This window comes from Pantherophis guttatus, chromosome 8 (assembly GCF_059756535.1).
Source record: "Pantherophis guttatus breed Tessera chromosome 8, ASM5975653v1, whole genome shotgun sequence".
Lineage (NCBI taxonomy): Eukaryota > Metazoa > Chordata > Lepidosauria > Squamata > Colubridae > Pantherophis > Pantherophis guttatus.
In genome coordinates this window covers 30,904,600-30,925,293 of record NC_142070.1, presented here as the reverse complement: position 1 = coordinate 30,925,293, position 20,694 = coordinate 30,904,600, and positions in this window count along the sequence as shown.

The window sequence follows — 20,694 nt, the reverse complement described above, 5'->3', positions numbered from 1 at the left end:
TCCCTGCCTTTTCTCAAGATCAGTTAATTTAACATCAGAGGTGGGAATACTGCAAGATATTAAATATAAAAAGCTATTCTCAATTAAAAATTATCAGGAATGTTGTTCTCTGGTTCTGTTTGTTTCTGATTCCTGAAGGAGATTCTCTTTGGGTGAGTAGTACACATACACTACACTGACTTTTATTAACCTTGCTACAGTGTCCCTGGAATGTTCTGATTTTTGTTTCTCATGAAATCTGTCAGCTAATCAAGTCAGGAACACACAAGAATTTCAGAGGTGAGGCTTCCAAGTCCAAGTTGGAAGCAATGGAATAAAGAAAGGCTGAGTAGAAGTCAGAAATCTTTAGGCATGGAGGGAGGCCATGTAGTCACCCTTGAAATTTAAGCTCTGAATGTCTGACTGGATTAATTCAAAGTGCTAATTTTGAGGTCATGATTCACTAAGCAAAATAAATGGATAATCACAGGTACGTGATGCACACCATCCGTAGTTTGCCTTGTCACTATTCCTATACACCTATCTTTACAGAAATTTTGGGATTGCATGCTTTTTTTTTTTTTTAAAAAAGGAGCTGATTGAAATTGGAACTACCAGCTATAGAGACAAGAAAAGTTAAGTATTCACCATGCAGCCGGTGTCATCCTACGTGCACCCGAGGCTATGGAAAAATATTGGGGAGAACAAAGATACTGCAACTGTAACAAAGCCATTTTATCACACACTCTTTGTCTCAACTCATGTTCAGAGGTCAGAGCAGGAATCTTAAGTTAAATCTGTTTTTTTCTCCATTCAGATTCGAACAATACTTTGGTCCTGTTCATGTGGCATGCTTGATAGGGGTAGGGGTTAAATGTGTTACATAAACACTTCAGTGCATAGATTACCTGCTTAAGTACTGCAAAGATAATTAGGTTTAGCCCCAAGTAGGCCTTTCCTTCTGTGGAGCTAACCTAACTCTTCCCTATGATGCCAATTACTCAACCAGAACATTACCTGCATTTCCAGTGTCCATGCCTGAGAGGTAGGCTGTTTCTGACCTGTAGCAATTTGGGTTTTCACTTTCTGCACACTGACATAGGGGTTTTTAAAAAGGTTAGAAATAAGAGTGGAGGTGGCCCTGACAATTCCTGTTGTGTTATCATAGATTCCTCATTCTCCACACCCAAAATAAAAGAAATATAGAAAGGAAATGTAGCCTTGTAGTCTTCTTCGCAGGAACTGGAGGAGCTAACATATTGATCCCTGACCAGAGTAATCCTGTGTCTCATTCTCTGTTGACTACAACAGAGATATGGTGTCTTCTCCGTATGCTCCAAAGTGTATTTAGATATTTGTGTTTTGTCCGTACACTCCAAAGTAATGGAGTGGATAGAAATTACAAATCCTGGGTAGAAATTATAATAAAGATACTTCTAAACCACAGTTTAACCCATGCTGTCAGTTTGTACCTCGTGCTGTGCTTAATCATACCATGGCTTATTACAGTTTTAGGCCATTTTTTCAGCTAGGGGACTGTGCTTTTTAAATTATCTTGTTTCCCAAAGGCTGAGCAAGCAGAATTTAATTCCCAGTGGTATCACTGGAAAAGTGAGATAAACACATTCGCCTATTTGGGCAGAGATAAGATCTGTTACTGGTGAAAAATGCGTTTTGCTTTATAGAATCTTAGCACATCCATTTCAAAAGGGGTTTTTTGGGGGGGCGAGAAAACAAAAAAATGTATTGCCGAAAAATAGTCATTTTTTTATTAACTTTTAGCAGCACTATTAGTGGGTGCTCTTTTGGGCTACAAAATGTGGTATGAGTTTCAATTTGCAGAACCTAAACTCATTATGTTGAACAAACTATAACATATTATTGTTTATTTCTTTGATTTCTAAAAATAGAACTCAAATGCAAATTTTGAAAAGTGTATATGTGTTTGTATGTGTGTGTTTGTGTGAATAAACAAAATAGAATAATTGAATGAAAGGCTTTCAAAATGCATTAGGATTCTTATTTAACTTATTTTTTCAAACAACTCGATTCAAAATTTGACTTTCTTTGAGCCTTCTAGACTTGTTTTGATAGGCAGCAGATAGATACAGTAGATGGTAGATCAATTGAGAGAGAGAGAGAGAGATAGGCAGGCAGGCAGATAGACAGACAAGAAAAAGAGAGAGATTAGTTTAGGAATTTTAAAATGGGACAGAAGCCTTAACTATGTGAACTAATTTGCCTTTTTCATTCAGCATTGCAATATGGATGACAGGAGCATGAGATAGTGATCTTTTGGACACATACAGTTCAAAATCACAATTTCTCCAAGAGAACACAATCTCACTAATATTTTGCAGAAAAAATACAGAAAATTATAGGAAGTTAATATACATAAAAATAGTGTTGCTTCAGATCACTTCTCTCCTGCCACCCCATTTACCCAGAGGCCCACTATTTCTAGAACAGTTAACAATAAGAATACTATGTAAGGCCTTTGCTTAAAAAAATCAATACTAAGTTGGTGATATTTTATGGCAAGAAAGGATATTGTTTTGCCTATACATGCACAAAGCTAAGATTACTTAGTTCTGGAATCACAGGATTGTTTATTTTTATGATTCAGATCTTTAAACAACTATATTGGGTATTTTATTATAGGCCTCCTTGAGAGAAGCAATAAAAGATCAAATGAAATTCTAAAGCTTGTTATTTAGAAAAGGAAGTATCATGTTATGAAGTAATCTGCTGGTGTGGAGCAGTGATGGGATTCAAAAATTTTTACTACCGGTTCTGTGGGCGTGGCTTGGGCATGGCATGGTTTGGTGGGCATGGCTTGGTGGGCGTGGCAGGAGAAGGATACTGTAAAATCTCCATTCCCACCCCACTCCAGGGGAAGGTTACTGCAAAATCCCCATTTCTTCCTGATCAGCTGGGACTCAGGAGGCAGAGAATAGATGGGGTGGGGCCAGCCAGAGATGGTATTTACTGGTTCTCCAAACTATTCAAAATTTCCTCTACCGGTTCTCCAGAATTGGTCAGAACCTGCTGAATACCACCTCTGGTGTGGAGTCATTTTTTTCTACTAAAGAAAAGACAACTTTTGCTGGGCTTAAAGAATAAAAACTCTTCCACCTTTTACAATATTATTCTTTTCCGTTTAAAAAAAATTCTACCTCTTAGGGCCTTTCCAACTCTATGACTACATGACATAGCTATACGGTTAACTATGGTTCTTTTGTAACAAGGACAGATAATTCTTAGAAATTCTAAAAATATATATGTCCGTGTATTTGTACATTTGTACATTTATCAGGCATTCTTGATGTAACTTTCTCCAATCTTTTAAATTCCTAGTCAGCATATTAATGTCAATGGAAGTTATAGGATTGTATTCCAGCATATAAAGATCTTCAGACACTGGATGATTGTTTATTAGAAATGGTCTACTAGTCTCTGCACTGAGGAAGAGATGGAATTAGCTAACCTCTAATCTAGCCAACTCTATAGTAATTATGCCCACCTACTTTGAGTGCTATAATAATGGTCAGGCCCTTTTATGGTTGCTACATCCCAGTGCAGGGCACTTCATAATTGATGCAGGGCTGAATCCTGGTGTCAGCATTCTGATGCTGCCATAAAAAGGAGGAGACAAGGCTTGACTTTTCACCTACTTATTTTCTCTGTAGATAATATCCCCTAGGAGATGGGATGGGAGGGGTACATTCCTGTGGGCTGAGGTCAGAAGCTGGGGAGAGTGACTTGGAAGATGGCCAATGAGAAGATGAGAATTGGGGAACGGAAAGGGAAGGGTCTGTGGGTCAGAGGGTTAGTATCGGCTATGACGAAGTCGGGGCCAGATCTGTCGTACTCAATAAATGGAATATTTCAGCAAAGATTAATTGTTTGGGAGTGCAATTTATTTGAGATGACATCGAAACCTGACACCTGGAACAAAATAATATATTGCAGAGCTGTACAAATTCTTTGAAGGAAATGCTTTACAAGGCAGAGGAGCATTAAAAAAGTTGTGTTTTTTCCAGCCTCATACTGGTTGCTTTGTAAGCTACCCTTGGCTGCCTATACAGGCATGTACAGTCTTACTATTTGACTCTGCTATAGAGATACAGCCAGCAACATTTTCTGAAGCAGCTGCTTTGAAAAGACATACTGCTTTAATGATAGGAAGGAAGGTGCTTTACAGATGCCCCTGTGTGTTGTGAGGCATACTGCTTGCAGTACCCTAAATCTTTTCTGCTGGACCAACTCTGCATTATGCCATATGGGGTGGTTACTTCAAGCAGCATATACAGTCTCAATCAAAATAAATTATTGCCAAAGGAGAAATGGGTTGGAAATCCTAGTTTATTCAGCAAATAAGCTTACTGAATATATGGTAAACATTCTCTAGATTTGACCAACATGTTCAGTCTATCAACCTGTAAAGAATTTGAATACTCAATGTATCTGCTCATGTTTAACCTGCAGTACTTACCATAAATTATATTCTCTTACACAACACATTTTAAAGAATTACCAAAGGTACAAGTGCTATTATTACACCATCATTCTCAGTTAACTCCCTTCTTATTGCAACAATGCAAATTATTTGTTAGCAGTAATCAGTTATGTCAAATATTTTTACACTCCTGACCACTCTGATTTACTGAAATGGAATTGGCTTTCAGCCACTAACATCCTTTCTTGAAATATATGATTTGTTACGCTACTAGAACATAGTACCCTCCTGTTCCAGCTTATTTCCTTTATGTGCTCCAGTCCAAGTTTTATATCTTGTAATTATGTGCATTGTTGTATTAAAGATATATACAACTTTTCATTCTGACAGTCTAGTGAGTTTGGGTGACTACAATGCCACCCAAGTTTATAATTTTGTAGAATATTTTGCCATCCAAGTGGCAATAAATAGAATTTTTTTTGTTGGTAGAATAGATACTATTTGCAACTCTCAGTATTGTTCAATATACCTATTTGTTTAATAAACAATTGTTAGAAAGACTCGGGAAAATGAAAAGAGGATATAAGATTTAAGGTATTTCATTTTTAATCCTATTTTAATCCGAATGTTTATAACCAGATCCCCCCCCCAACCTGGGACTATCCAAATATGATGAACTGTACTAACCCAACTCATCTAGAACATCTCTTCTTTGGTGTTATATATTGGACTATAAGAGCATAAAATTTCAGTGGAAACCAGTATTCTTACAAAAAAGAACACCAAGATTATGCTATGCAATGTTAGAGCATAACTGGAAGAGATCTCCAGAACACTTGGTTGTTTTTGTTTATGAAGAAAATAATTTTGCTTCCTTTAAGAGAGAGTTCCCTAACCTTTCCAGCTTTGGGGACCAGCAGAGGAGGGGCAGAGGGGATGGTTTTGTGCAAGCGGCTGGCAAGCACATGCATGTATACAGCTCCATTTCCATGAGAAGCATGCATACAGGCCTGACGTTCACACAAATGGAGCACATGTACATGTGCTTGTCTGCTGCTCACGCAAGTGAGGATGTGTGTGTGCCTGCTCACCCACCATTTCCACAGCCCGGTTGCAAACACCTCACAGCCCACTAGTTGGGAACTCCTGCTTTAAGACATCCAATAGAGTTGAATAAATACATGTTTCATGAGAGAATTATTACCATAGCAGCAAATGGTATAATATAAATGTCTGCAGCAGTTCTGGTTATGGTATATTCAGATGTGCAAGCATATATCTTGCTTCTAATATCCTACTAGAAGACCTCCAGGGTTCCTTTCAGCTCTGTTATTTTGTTATGTCCTGTGAATTGCCATAAATGCTAAAGTAAAATGCCAAAGATAAACAATCAAAAGGACTTCTGGTTGACATTGCGGCAAGAACAGCTTGGAAAATAGTGGGCATTGCCGAGCCCTGCAAAATCCAGCCAGTAACCGCTGTCGGGAGGCCCTACGGAGTCAACGCCACCTTGTGGGGTGGTGAAGAAAGGAGTGGTGCTTCAGAGACCACAAGGAACTCACAATTTCCTAATTAGGTCCGAAGCAAGTTCTCCCAAACGGCAGCAGGGACGATGGCCATTTTTGGCAGTCACAAGCTGGGACAACCGGAACCATAACATTTGTGCTGGAGTGGTCCATGAACAGAGCATTGAAACTGGGTGAGATAATTTTCAACTTTTACTCCAAAGATTTAATTTAAGTACATGAATTTTAAAAGATAATGTCCAAGAGTTAAGGAAGCGGTGATTAGACACACTGAGAAGATTAAACACTGAAAATTAAGAGGCAAAAGAAATGCCCAAGGGAAGCTTTAAAATACAAAAAGCCTGGAAAAAAACTTAAACAATTTGAAAGGTGATTTTTGGGAGAAACTGTCTTGCTTATTTGTATTTTAAAATCCCTTGGACTTATTGGATAATCAGCTGTTTTTGACATACGGTTTAATGTTGGACTTGGGAGCAGGAGAGCCATCTACTGGAAGAAGAGGAGCATTACAGCCCCACAGCGTCAATATTCTTAGTGAAAGTGAGGTCCAATACACATAAAGTCTAATATACAAAATAGAAGAATATATATAATACCTGGAAGGCGTTAAGTATGCATGTTTATTTGTATTATTACTGTTAGCATTGTTTAAAAAAGATTTGACCCAGTCAATATGCTGTCCACACAATATGTATGGTGTGTATTATATTAAAAAATAAAAAAATATTTAAAAAACAATTTTTATAAAACACAGGTACAAATCATAATCCAGCAAATATATATTATAGATGAATGTGATTGGTGTAATATTATAGATGAATATGATTAGTGTAATATTATAGATGAATGTGATGACATTAACTTCTTTGCTTCAAGTTATTCAGAAATAGGACCTTTCAAAAAAATTGGCACTAGATGTAATATCAATAAGTTAGGAAAGGTGACATTCATAAGAAAATTAGAACACAACTGCTCATTTGGTGATTGTTCAAAGTTACAACATTATTGAGAAAGAAATAACCAGTTCATAAACATTGTATCTTTTTTAATAATAATTTTGTTAAAAATTACAACTATAATGATGAGAAACCAATACAACCTACAAGAAAAACAAAAAAATAGAAGATGTGGAAAAGAAAAAGAAAATAGAAAATAAAGAAAAACAAGAACTTAGTAAAGAAAAAATCGATCTCCACAATTTACTTCTGCAAGCTGCTTTAACATATTTACAGTTATTGAACCAACAAAATGGCGTAAGAACAGTATATTTTAACACATTGTTGTTAATAATCCTAATTTTGCTCAGTGGTTTGCTGATCTCTCCTCTTTTCCTCTTTCCTTTTTCTTCTTTAGAACTAACAGAACTGTAGTGAAGCCAAAATAGTCCCCAGATCTAGTTCACATAGAAACATACTTCTGGTCGACTTCACTTGGTTTTACAGAGTTGCAGTTTAGGATCCGAATATATCCCAGTTGGCTTATTTATGTGCTGAATAAAAAAAAAGGATTTGGTGTCCAGTGTGTAATTTCTCCTGGCATGTTATTTAAATGATGTCACAGAAAATAGAGATCAAATCCTGTCTTTAAAGTCATTTCTACTGCTTATTTTACAGTTTGTCCTTACAGTATAAACCAGAAGCAAACGGTTATCATTCTGAGTGAGAGACAAGGTTATTCTAGTAAATGCTTAGGTCTGTATTTTTAATCGTGCATTCCATGCTGGTTCGGGAACATTTAGTTTAACATTTTAATATATAACATGTTGTTACAATTGCATATCGGTAAAAGATTTGAGCAAAGAATGATTAGCAGCAATGTGGAATTGGTTTGGTTGTACTTAAGAGATATGCTTATCTCAGGCTGATTTGAAAAAGCAGGTTCCTCATCTAAAAGCTGCATTAGAATATTGTGCTTCTGTAAAAATGATTGAAAAGTAGTCTGTAAATGTGTAAAAACACACTTATCTGCCACTTAATCCTTCAAACTGGAAATGCCAGGGAAAGAAGATGGCATTTTCCATCTGCAAGCATGCACTTTATTGCTGAGCAATATTCTTTCTAAAATATTGACCTTTAATGTGCTCTTTGGGTGTTAAATAGAGAATACATAGCTCTAGATTTTACATTGTCAGGAACAAAAATGATCTCACGCTACCTGCCTTTAAAAACATCTTGCTCTGCAGAACTCAGCAAATGAAATATTTGTGAAGATACTTGGTAGACATGTAAAAAGCTAGAAAACTCGGGAGTCAAATTCATACTCTGATTCAGAGGATTTAAAAAATTAATATATAATCGAAACCAGAAGTTTTTCTTTTAAGATTGCTGAACAAACAGTTGGAAAAAAGTTATGGAACTTCATTTTTATAAATGATAATGCAGTGAAATTATTGCATGCATAAAGATACAAAGATTTGGCACTATGTCTCATTTGATTTCTTTGATCAGAGAAAAGATATGTATGTTTATTGCTGAGTGAAAACCCCTGATTAAGGGGAAAACCTGAACTTAAGATATATGAACTTAAGATATATGAATTTAATTATTAGGAAAAAAACAGATTATAGAACTGTGGGAAGCCACCCTCTCCCAGAAGAATGAAATATTTTAGGAAATATTAAAAAGGCAGATTATATTTCCCCTAAAAGAAAAATAGAAATCTTAAGGAAGACAGAAAGTCAGCCCTAGCTCCCTGCCCCCGACAGGTATTTGGTGCCCATTAAGAAAGACTGGGCCAGTCTATCTACAAGACAAAAGACCTTCAGCCTCAGGGTGATGGGATTAGTCTTCACTCAAGATCCAAACCAGGACAAAGCCATAAAGCCACAATAAGACCCTTTCAGAACACAAGCCTCTTCATTACATCATCACCCTCCCAGCTTCAACCAAACCTGGAAGCTCAGACAAATTCAGCTATGACCTCTGCATAGCTCCCTGGGAGTCTGACAGCAACCAATAGAATACATGCTCTTGCCACAGGAAGAGAAAGCTCAAGTTCAAAGCCCAGAGAGGGTATAAATAACCCTCACCTCCATGTGATCAGTTACCTAGAAACACACATGCTTGGTGCTTCTGCTTCACCATTAAACCATCTTTCCAACCAGCCTCCATGTTTCCAGTGTCTTTCTCCCCACTTGGAACTGAACCAGATGGATATTCCTTCCAACAGAACAAGTGAAACTTCCTGCATCCGTAGAAGAAGAGATTAATTTACATTTATACTTATAACTGCTATAAAGAAAAACAGAAGGCACTTCTCTGTATCTTTTTTCTTTCTATTTTTCTTTTTTCTTTCATCTTTAACTTTCTCTTTCAATTCTTTTTTCTTCTTCTTCTTACTTTACATTAGTTTGTATTAACTGTTAGTATGTTTTTAAAAAAACCCTTTAACCAAAATTATATATAAAAAGAAATATTTTTGACAAGTAGCGAGTTATTATTACTTAAAACGATTATCATTACACTGTCATTTTGGCAAATAGCAAAAGGTATATATGCAACTTAAAAATATTTACATTAAAGTCTACTGTATTATACAGAATAAACAGGTTACTGTTCATGTTCCTAAATTGATTTTTAGGAATTGATTATTGATTTTATCGCTGGCTGCTACAGCAAAAACCATTTTACTATCAGGAAATTTCCTATAAAGAGACAATAATGCTGAGAAAAATATCCATATGGAAACCTGAGGTGCCACTGAAAGCACTGCAGAATTCCCCTGCTGTCTAACCAACAGACAGAATTAATAAGTGGATTTCCATTGGTAATAGCTGTGACAGGGTATCAATAATCTGGAAAATAATCCCTGGCAGGGAATAGAATAAGCCATAAACCAATAAGTTTCAAACACACTGGTTCTCTGCTGTTAATAAATGGGAATCCAGTGACCTACTATAAGAACCACAGCACTCCAGATGTTGCAACTCTCAGCATGCCTCATTCACAAGTAGCTAATGATGAAGGATTCTGGGAGCTGTAGTTTAACTGTAATACCAGGAGAGTCTCCTGCTGACTATCCTTGGTAAACTAAATCCCCTCTAGGATGCCACCATTTTGCATTCCTCTCAGGACTAATTGAGGATCAGGTCAAGAAATGGGCGTGACTTATGATTAAAGCCCCATACCTTTTTATGCGATTTAGGGCTTCAGTCATGTCCACCATCTTGATCTTTGTGAAATCCTGTGGACACATTTGACTGCCCTTTAATCAAGGTTTGAGACTTTCCAAAAGCCCTACATATTATATGAAACCAAGAGAATCTGTTATTTTTTACATAAAATGGACTGATTTTAAAACTTACTATTGGTCTGCTATTAAATTTGTACATCATCTAACTCCTTGCAATAATGGGATGTTCACAAGTTGAAAAACACAAAATAAACCATCAACAGTAAAAACAAGGAACAAAAAAAATATTGAAGTCTGGGAAACAGGCCTCTTGTCAGTCAACAGGAGTGCTGATTTATCACCAGCTTATCAGGTACCGTACTTAAGAGCCAAAGGACTTGGCAGGACAAGGAAATAACAGCCAATCACTTAATAGCCAGCCATCAACTTCCCAATAAATGAATAAGAAGCTATCCAAGGGGTGTTAAACTCTATTTCATTGAGGGCCACATCAGGGCTGTGGTTGAACTCAGGGGGCTGGCTGGGCATAAATCAAACCCAAAACTTTGATTTAGATAGGTTCATTGTAATTGAAAAAGTTAGTATATATCACTGTGCAAAAGTAAAAAGTTGAGACTGTAAGGTTTATTATCTTCTACTGTGCTAAAAACAGTTGGAAGTCAATGCCTTTTTTTTTCTTTTCCCCCTTCTTACGCCATACTTTCTCCTCTTCCTTTAGTTTCCCATTATTTTGATATTCCTTTGTGTTTTATATTCTGATAAACTAATAAAAATGAAATACAGAAATACAAGATGCTGCTGGTGGTTTGGTTGACAAACTAGGATATAACCCAAGAATGGTGTAGGAAATTATCTGTCAACTCACAAAGCATCCCTGGGCTGTTCTCAAGTTGCAGTAGGCAAGGGGGATGATAAAACAAACTTTGCAGCTGCAGCGAGGGAATCGCATTTCAGTCAAAACCAAAGCACATTTCAGCCATCTCTCTGTCAAGGCCATCTCCGCAGTTACCCACAGTGGTTGGAGGGGAGTGATCTCTACAACCCACAAAATTGCTTCGTGGGAGAATGTGACCAATGACACACCTTTGGGGGAGGGGGGAAACAAGGTCAGAACCGGGACGTAAATTAAGTGAGGTCAGAGTTGGCTTCACTTGGAATGTGCCAACATGAAGTTCCTAATAAATAACTGGATTTCTTTTGAAGTTTGGCTCCAGGCTCATGATTTAATTAGATGTCCTGCTCCCATCGGAGTCTGAATCTGAGGGGGAAGATGAACAGCTGACAGAGAGTGGGAGAGTGGCTCCATTGGCTGTGGAAGAAACTGGGGAAGGGCGAAGTCAGGCTGGGCAGAGCAGGGGAGAGGTAGAACAGGGAGAGGGGATTTGGATGAAGACCAAGATCCACACCCTCCTCATCCTAGGGCACGCAGGGAAGAACGGAGAAGAGAGAAACGTGGGTTGCATGGCTTACAAGGGACACCTGGGGATGGAGTTTAAAGAAGAGGCAAATGGGAGGGACATTTGTCAGGAACAAACACTGAGTTCATCTCGTGTTAACTGCTTTATCTGAATTCCTGACATCCTCCCAACTGATTTGATTTACTGCCGTGCTACTTCACTTCTGGAACTCCTTATTTTGCTTGCCTTGCCAGATTAATTACCTTATCTTGCTTTGTTGGATTTATAGTTGGAAGTTTTCTGCTTATAATGCTTGGACTCGAGTATTTTCAGCCAAAGGCTGTTACAGGTTTGTGGGAGAGTTTTTCTCCAGACCAGAGAGTAAAAGGGACTTTGGGGGCAAAGCTGGAGCTAATAAAGGGACTCATACTTATTCTCTGGCTGTGTTGCCTTTGTGCCATGCCCTGGGTCATCACATTAGGGCATCAGTCTGAACCCTGACATTATCAAGTTTTATGTGAAAATGAGATCTGATTTTGTGCTAGGTCTGGGGCTAGGGATTTGTGTATGTCCTGTGTCCATTTTGTGTGTATGTCAGGAATGCTATTTTAGTCTGGATAGTCGTATTGTTTTAGTTAAGTTTTTAATGTATGTATTGCATACTCTAACCCAGGGGTCCTCAAACTTTTTAAACAGGGGGCCAATTCATGGTCCCTCAGATTGGTAGGGGGCCAGACTGGCTGGGTGGGCGTGGCTAAACGGTCATGTGATTGGGTGGGTGTTGCCCATTTATTTATTGATATGGATTTTTATGTTTTACATCTATAGTTTTTATATAGCTCTATCTCACTGTTGTGTGTCACCCAGAGTCACCTTTGGTGAACTGCTCTCATCAGAATCTAAGGCAAAAATATTCAGAAGGACCCCAAAGCTAATGCAGCTTCTATAAAAGCATTTGCAAGATTGAACTATTCATATAAATCCTGGGTGAGATTGCATCATCGCAGATATTCAAATACCTGGGAAGGGAGTGGAGATAACACCTCCCATAGCAAAGCCCATAAAAATCCTGATCTTGAGTGAGACATAGACTGGATCACTTTATTTCAGAAGTGTAGTGGAATCTTTTATTTTATTGAAAGCCGAAAGGCTTTGTGATTAGCACAGTCCTCATATAAACCCCTCCCTCATAATATGAACTCACTGGTTCTGAAACATGAAACAAATCTGTTCCTTCTTTAAAGACTTGAAGAGAAAGATTCCATTGCTTCTTATTGTCCCTTCTCCCGACTCAGGGTCTGCAACACTCCCTCTCATCTCTCTCTCTCTCTCTCTCCCTGTCCAGCAGCAGAGGCTTTCCTCCTGCCCCTCCCCTGCCACTCATTCCTCAGGAAGCTCGGATTTCCAAAAGGAAGAAAGAAAACCGGGTAGCAAAAAGCCCCAAGGAAAGCACACAGGGTTTTCCGAGTGAGAAGACTCACAGAGTCAGGGAGCGACACACACACACACAGAGGGAGACTGGCTGATGGGTGAGCATCTTTGGTGAGGGCCGAATCGAGCCGAATCTGACTCTCCCCTCCCCCTCTGTCTCTCTGCCTGACTGGTGGGAAACAGCGGGCGGCTACTTCCAGGTTTGCTCTCCACCTCATGAGACAGAAAGAGCTGCCAGGGGCGAGTGGGGCAGGGAATGGGCTTCTGGAGGAGGAGGGGATCCAGTCTCCCCCATTGTGAAGTGTGCTAGCTTTAGCTGTGTTGTGCAAACTGCTGCAAGAGCAGCGGGCAGGTATTGAGTGGAGAATTGGGTCTTCCCCCCCTGCCTCCTGCCAAATGAAAGCCAGCTGGGCTTCTCCTTCCCTCTGATCCTTATCCCTGCTCCCTTCCACCTACTCACTCCTACTTTGAGACAGAGAAGCGCACACTGAAAACGCGTCTTCTGACCCTCTGGCGCTTGCCCACAACTCTCTGCACTCCTCCAGGCCCAGCTTGCTGAGGGGGGGATCTTCCCTGACACCTCTGCTGCCTCCCCCTCCAGCCATCGCTGTCTGGGGAAGGCACCAGCAACAGAAAGCATTCCACTGTGAGAGCTGGGCCATCCAACTCACAAATGCTGGGCCATCACCCCCCCACTGGGCTGTTGTGCTCGGTGGGGGACAGCAGGGCTTTCCCATGCCGCCCTTTTTCTCTTGGCCCCGCCAAAGGAGAAGGCCAGGCTTGGGAGATGGCCCCCACCCCACAAGATCCTCCCCCACCATTCTTCCCCACCTCCCAGCCCACCGCCGAGCACAGTGGGCACAGAGCATGTCTCCCTCTCCTCTCATTTGCGGGCAGCTACAGTGAGATTTTCAAGCCCTGTGAGCTGGAAGGAGAGGCTGACAGCGCTCAGCCCCTCTTCCCGCCAGCATCTCCACCCAGACTCTCCACAGCACAGCTGCTGGGGGCAGCTAGGGACCACGTGGCTGCGCCGCCAGCATCACCCCTATGCCAGCTGGCACCCACCTGCCATCCCACACCCTTCAGCCTTACCTTAGCAGTGAGCAGACCCCCGTGGGCTGGAAGATAAGGGTGATGGCTGGGAAGCGCGAGGCTTAATCACCACTGTGCGCGGGCTGGATAGATTGCATCGGCGGGCCGGATCCATCCTACGGGCCATAGTTTGAGGATTCTTGCTCTAACCCATCCAGAATCTTTCTGGAAATGGGCTGCTTAATGAATCAAATAATTACTTAAAAAATAAAATAAACCTATCCAGAACTGGTAGGCAAGAACTCCAGAACTCCTTCCACACTGCCATTATTTTTGTCATGTGTTTTCCTTGTTAAAGTCAATTACATTTTGAAATATTCTTATCCTGAAACAAATCTGGTAAATTTCCCACATTTACAATGAATAAAAATTGCATAACTTCAATAATAAGTCCGGTATCTCTTAAATTCCAATTCCAATCTTTTTTCTATCAGAAAAAAAAGTTAGTAAATGTAATTATTTCTATTTTGGCCATTTATAATTACATTTAGAATTCATTGTTTAACAATATAAATGTGCTAACAGAATTTGTATCTGCTGTTTTTTTTCAGCACCTAATGGTTCATCTTTACCCACTGAGTTGGCTAGTATTTGGTTTCCTTCTTAAAATGTATTAGAAATGTCCAGTTCAAACATATCCTTCAATAAATCATATGAGAAACACTCTATACTACATAGATCTACTGAATGAGAAAATCCAATATCGTAGTCCAGGGGTGAGCAACCTGCGGCTCTGGAGCCGCATGTGGCTCTTTCACCTTTCTGCTGTGGCTCTCTGTCACTCAAAATATGTGTCACAACTGCCAATGTGCAACACCCACCAGCATGCGATGTATTGAGCTTTTCAACTCCTAGTAGGCCAACCGTGGATAAATCCAAGAAAAGAAAAGTTTCAGAAGAAAACAGAACATTTAATTCAACTACATATGCTACTTTTGTGGCTGCTCAAGAAATAGTCAGGCACAGGAATGGTTTTGTGGCTCCCGGTGTTTTCTTTTCTGTGGGAAATTGGTCCAAATGGCTCTTTGAGTGTTTAAGGTTGCAGACCCCTGTCCTAGTCTAGTATAACACAACTTTGTATATACTCCAGCAGAACTGGAGAACAATGATACAATATTAGCAAAGAGTGAGAATATTATAGTTCTATATTACAATGCTGCCATCTAGGGATAGTTTAGATTTTTGCAGCCCAGATATGGCAGGTCTACAACAGAGTCAACAGAACCTTTTTACATTTAGTAAAAGGTCAGGCTTCTGCATTTACTGAGATCTCCTTGTAGCACTTTAATGAGTAAAATATAAGAATTGTGCCTACTCTCAATAGTTGAAGGAACAATGTTTCTACGAGCAAGTACAGGAGATGACAGTATATACTATTATGTTAATTCATCCTGCTATCTTAGCTTTTATTGCTTTGAAATAGTCCTAAAATTGATTTTCATAGAACATGGCTTCCATATTCAAAGAGCACACTCTGCTGGTTGACTATCTGATCTACTGTGTTTGCTTTAGAAGAGGTTTGTCTTCTTAGTTCATATAAAACTAAAGCTACTGCCCTACAGTAACCTTAGTAAGGTTTATTTTTCAAAAAAACATGCAAAGACTTGTACTGTATACTTTGTTTCCAGATTTTTCTTTGTCCACAAAATATGTGTCAATGGCGTTATTTCTAAATGGTAGGCAGACCTTAATAAATTATGTAATCCACACATGATACAAGCATTTGGTGCCCAGTCAAGGGGCTTGACCAAATGACATTGGATTTCATCAGATGAAGCAAAGTTGAATTTTTACAAGCAACCTGAATTAAACTAGGAAACTTCATGAGTGCTTTGGTGTGCTGCAAAAAAGTAACGGCTATCATTACCTATCAAAATTGTCAGTGAATTAAGTGTGGTTTATTTGGAGGCTTGTTTATTTTGCAGTGATACTAGCTGCACTAAAAATGATCTCATCCATTATTACTTTCCAGGTGAACTATCCACGCTCTGCTATTGCAGATATATTTACAGATTGCTGCTTAGATAAGGAAGTCTTAAAAGAAAGTAGAATGAGCAAAATGATCATTCTTTGATCATTCTGATCCCAGCAGCAACAAATGATTTCTGCAATGTATTGTTCATTTAAGGATTTCTCATTTTGAGACATTAGCTGTCCTATGCACTCATATCAATGCACATACACTTCTGATACATTTTGCTAATGGCTGGTTTCATATTTTATTTCTGATACATAGCAATTACTATCCTGCAGAGGGAATGTATTATAAGAAACACTCCTTCATTATGTTTTACTGAAGAGGCAGTCACTACACTTCTGAAAGACATTTGTACTGCTTCTATATCATTCTCAGATAATGGGGATCGGAGCAAAATCATTATTTTCAGAACAAATCTAGAGGAGACAAGATCATGAACTGGCTCTGGGTTTTGGCATTTCTCTAAGATGTACCATCACTTGAGCAATACAAAATGCAACGATTCCCTTATGGTTTCATTCAACATATTTTTGTAAGAGTATGACAAAAATGATATAGAAAACCATCAGGTGGGAAATATATGTTTGCTATTATTAAATTGGCAGGTATAGCGGGCAGTTAATGATCCTTTGGAGTACAATTGTTTATCCAGCTACATGCAATATCTTGCCCAAGTTATTAGTTTATCGGGAAATAAATTTGTATTTTCCAGTTTGGGTCAAACAAGATCAGCTCTTGTTTCAGAGCATCATGAATTTGAAAACAAGTCGTTACCAGAGCTTAGCCATTGTGAAACAAATACTGATTTGCAATCTTTTTTTTTTTTAAATTGAAATATTTTAAAATACACAGTACAAAAAATAGAAAAGAGCAAAAAATAGAAAACTATCACACAAGAAACAAAAACAAACACATCGAAACTTAAACACTAATAACAGCTTTTCTACATCGGTATCTCTATCCTAATTAACTTCCATATACAAATTCTACTTCTATATATCACTATCTTAATTTACATTGTTATCTAAGTTATAATAACTTCTATTCAATATTCAGTTTCATGACAAAATATCACTTACGTTTTAGATTTACTCTCCAGCCAGGAATACCATCATTCCAAATTAGATAGTACTCAGTGTCTTTCCTTTCCTTAATTTCCATGGATAATCTGTCCATTTCTGCGCATTAGTATATTTTTTTAATTATAATTTGGTCTGGGGGGATATCCGGTTGTTTCTAATTTTATACTATGACAATCCTACTTGATATATTGTAAATTCTTTTCCATTTTCCCTTCCAAAATACCCAGGAGGAATAGTTCTGGTTTTCTTTCTATCTTCCGCCCAGTTATCTCTTCCAGCCACTTTTTTTATCTTCCACCAAAATTTCCTAATCTTAGGGCAGGTGCACCACATGTGGTAGAACGTCCCTTGGTTATGGCCGCACCTCCAACATTCCAGGGACCTATTTGAGAATATCCTAGCCAATCTCACTGGTGGCAGGTGCCATTGGTAAAACATACTGATTTGCAATCTAGTGACATATCAAAGCATACACATATACAAAACAATTTGAGTCAGAATATACTGTGATTACGGGGCTTCAGCAAAAATTCTCTTTTCTAAGCATTTGTTTTTGGTAAACACAAAACATTTTTAATTAAAATAACAAGGAAGCATTCTTTCTGAATGACTATCTAGTTTTCATTTATTATTCAAAATGAACAAAAACTACATGAAAAATATTATTAAAAAATTCAAGGAAAATAAGTACTTTATTATTGCTATAATGTTTGGGAAATTACAGCCAGGTTTATTTTTGTTTAGTATACATAAGCCAGTGAATATATCATACTGGGCCAAAGAAGTGCATTGCACTTTATTATTATTATTATTATTTAGACATGATTCATATGTGTTTTTAAGTACAATGAATCATACTCATGCCCAGCCTTTACCCCATTTCAAATAGTCAACCAGAGCAGCAGCATCTCCACATTCCTTAACAACTGGAATTTAGCAGGATGTTGCTTCCACTGTTGCTCCATTTATTTATGTAATTTCCATTATAATGTCAAAGGATAGTCGTCTTGTAATACAAAACACCACAGTATAACAATATAGTGTGAACAAGTACTTCCTTTTTCCTGTTATGGATAATCCCACAGCCTAGAATTGTGAGAAAAATGGGAAGGTGTTGCCGTAACTCAGGGGATGGAATTCAGCTTATTTAAAAAGATAGCTTACATTTATAATACATTGGTTAGTACATTATGATATATAATATTTAATACATTACAATGGACTTTCAGTGATACTAATATTCACTGTCAAGTAAAATAATTCAAATGTCCTATTGTACCATGTATAAATCAATATTTGCAAATATGGAATGTTTTATTCTATTCTTTCTTTACCAAGAGATCTTTATACTCTAGTTAGGTTCTATCAAACTGATAGAAAATCAATAGAATCATATTAACACAAATGAGGAAAGCATTATTTTTTTGCTTCTCAATAATACAATATTTTGGACTTATTGGTCCCATTGTGTTTGTACAGAAAAGAAATAAGTGATTATGTTGTTTCAGATGCCAGAATAATACTTCATTAAAACACATAGTTTTGTAGTGTTTTAAAATTATGTTCTATGCAGAAGTAATCATATAATTTATGGTCCCAGTTACCTAGGAGATTGAAGACCTGATGTTAATTGCAGTTTACAAACAAGTTATCTGTAGATGTAGATTATATATGGACAATTACAATGAATTTTTAAAAAATATTTATTGAAATTGATATTTAAAATGATACACACACATATCCCACACCACAGACACACACATACAGTACACAAAGAAGCCCTCACATGTACGATTTATGTCATTATTTCCTTGAGGTAATTTTTTTCTTTTTAAAAAATAAGAAAAAAAAATCCTTATTGCTTTGACAGAAAACTGATTCTATTGTCCTGCAATTGGACAGCAACTAAGAGATAATGCATGGTAACATAACATATAACTATACGCAGTCCAAGCAATCAATTTATTAATTGTTAGTACAAGAGCAATCTAGTAGCAACAACATTGATACCACTGAGAGTCTATGACACGGGTGTCAAACTAGCCACATGAAGTTTCATGACATTTTTCCCATTCACGAAGCTGGGGTAGGTGTGGCCTGCACAAAAGCATCCGGCCCGCAGGCCGCCAGTTTGACACCCCTGATATGTGATTGCACCAGATGTAAGTTAATAAACCCCTCATCAATGTTTGGTAATTTTATTGCAACTTACTAATTATAATGTTGACGGCATCAAATAAAATGACAGTGAGGAGGACGGCTTGCTGATAGTACAGAAAGTGGCAAAGTTTACAGCACCTATGTCATAAATCCCAAACAGATTAGTAGCACATTTGCAACTTTTCCAAAGAAATCCTTTGTGACATTTTGTTAAGCATTTTAAGATTATTAGTGTGGAGACAAATAACAATAGAAAATAATATTCTATCTTTACATATGATTCTGGAGTGCACATAGGTAGCCCCCGACTTGCAATAGCTCATTTAGTGACTGTTCAAAATTACAGCGGACCTGGAAAAAATGACTTGTGACTGTTTTTCATACTTATAACTATTATTGTATCATGGTCATGTGATCAAAATTCAGACGCTTGGCAATGGACTCATTTATGATAATTACAGCGTCCTGGGATCATGTGATCATTTCCCCCCACCTTCTGACAAAGCCAACGTGGAAGCTGGATTCACTTAACCATGTTACTAGCTTAACAACTGCAGTGATTCACTTAACATAAAATGGGGCAAAACTCACTTAACAACTGTCTCAGCAACAGAAATTTTGGGCTTTATTATTGCCTACTATCTAATGCAGGACTTCCTACATTAGATAGTGCAGGCAAGAGCAACTATCTAATGACTGTGGAAGTAGATAGGAAAACCCAGGTTGTCATCCATTTTATGGTGTAAGAATCAATGTGTGGGTACAATAAAGGCAATTTACTCCTCTCTCTGAACTGGACCCCAGCATCAGCATCCGCTAATAATGTTAAATGGCATTAGAGTCAGGTAAAACAGTAATACTTCTACATATAGTCAAAGCTAAGGCTTTTTATTCCATAAATATGGTTAGAGTAATCAGCTGAGATAATTTTTAAAAGGATTAACAGATACAGGTAGTCCCCAATTTACAACAATTCATTTAGTGACTGTTCCAAGCTACGTCATTGAAAAAAGTGACTTATGACCATTTTTCATACTTGTGACCATTATAGCATCCCCATAGTCACATGATCAAAATTCAGATGCTTGGCAACTGACTCATATTTATGACTGTTGCTGTGTCCCAAGGTCATGTGATCACCTTTTGCGACCTTCTGACAAGCAAAGTCAATGGGGAAACCAGTCTTACTTAACAACCGTTACTAATTTACCAACTGCAGTGATTCACTTAACAACTGTGGCAAGAAAAGTCATAAAATGGGGCAAAAGTCATTTAACAAATGTTTCACTTAGCAATAGAAATGTTGGGCTCAATTGTGGTCATAAGTTGAGGACTACCTATAATTTCATCAGGTGAAGCAGCACTTTATAATATTGTGAAGATTAGGTGATATTTTTCTCTTGTGCCCAGCTACAGTAGAAACTTTCCCAGAAACGACAGGATGACCACTTTAGCAGCT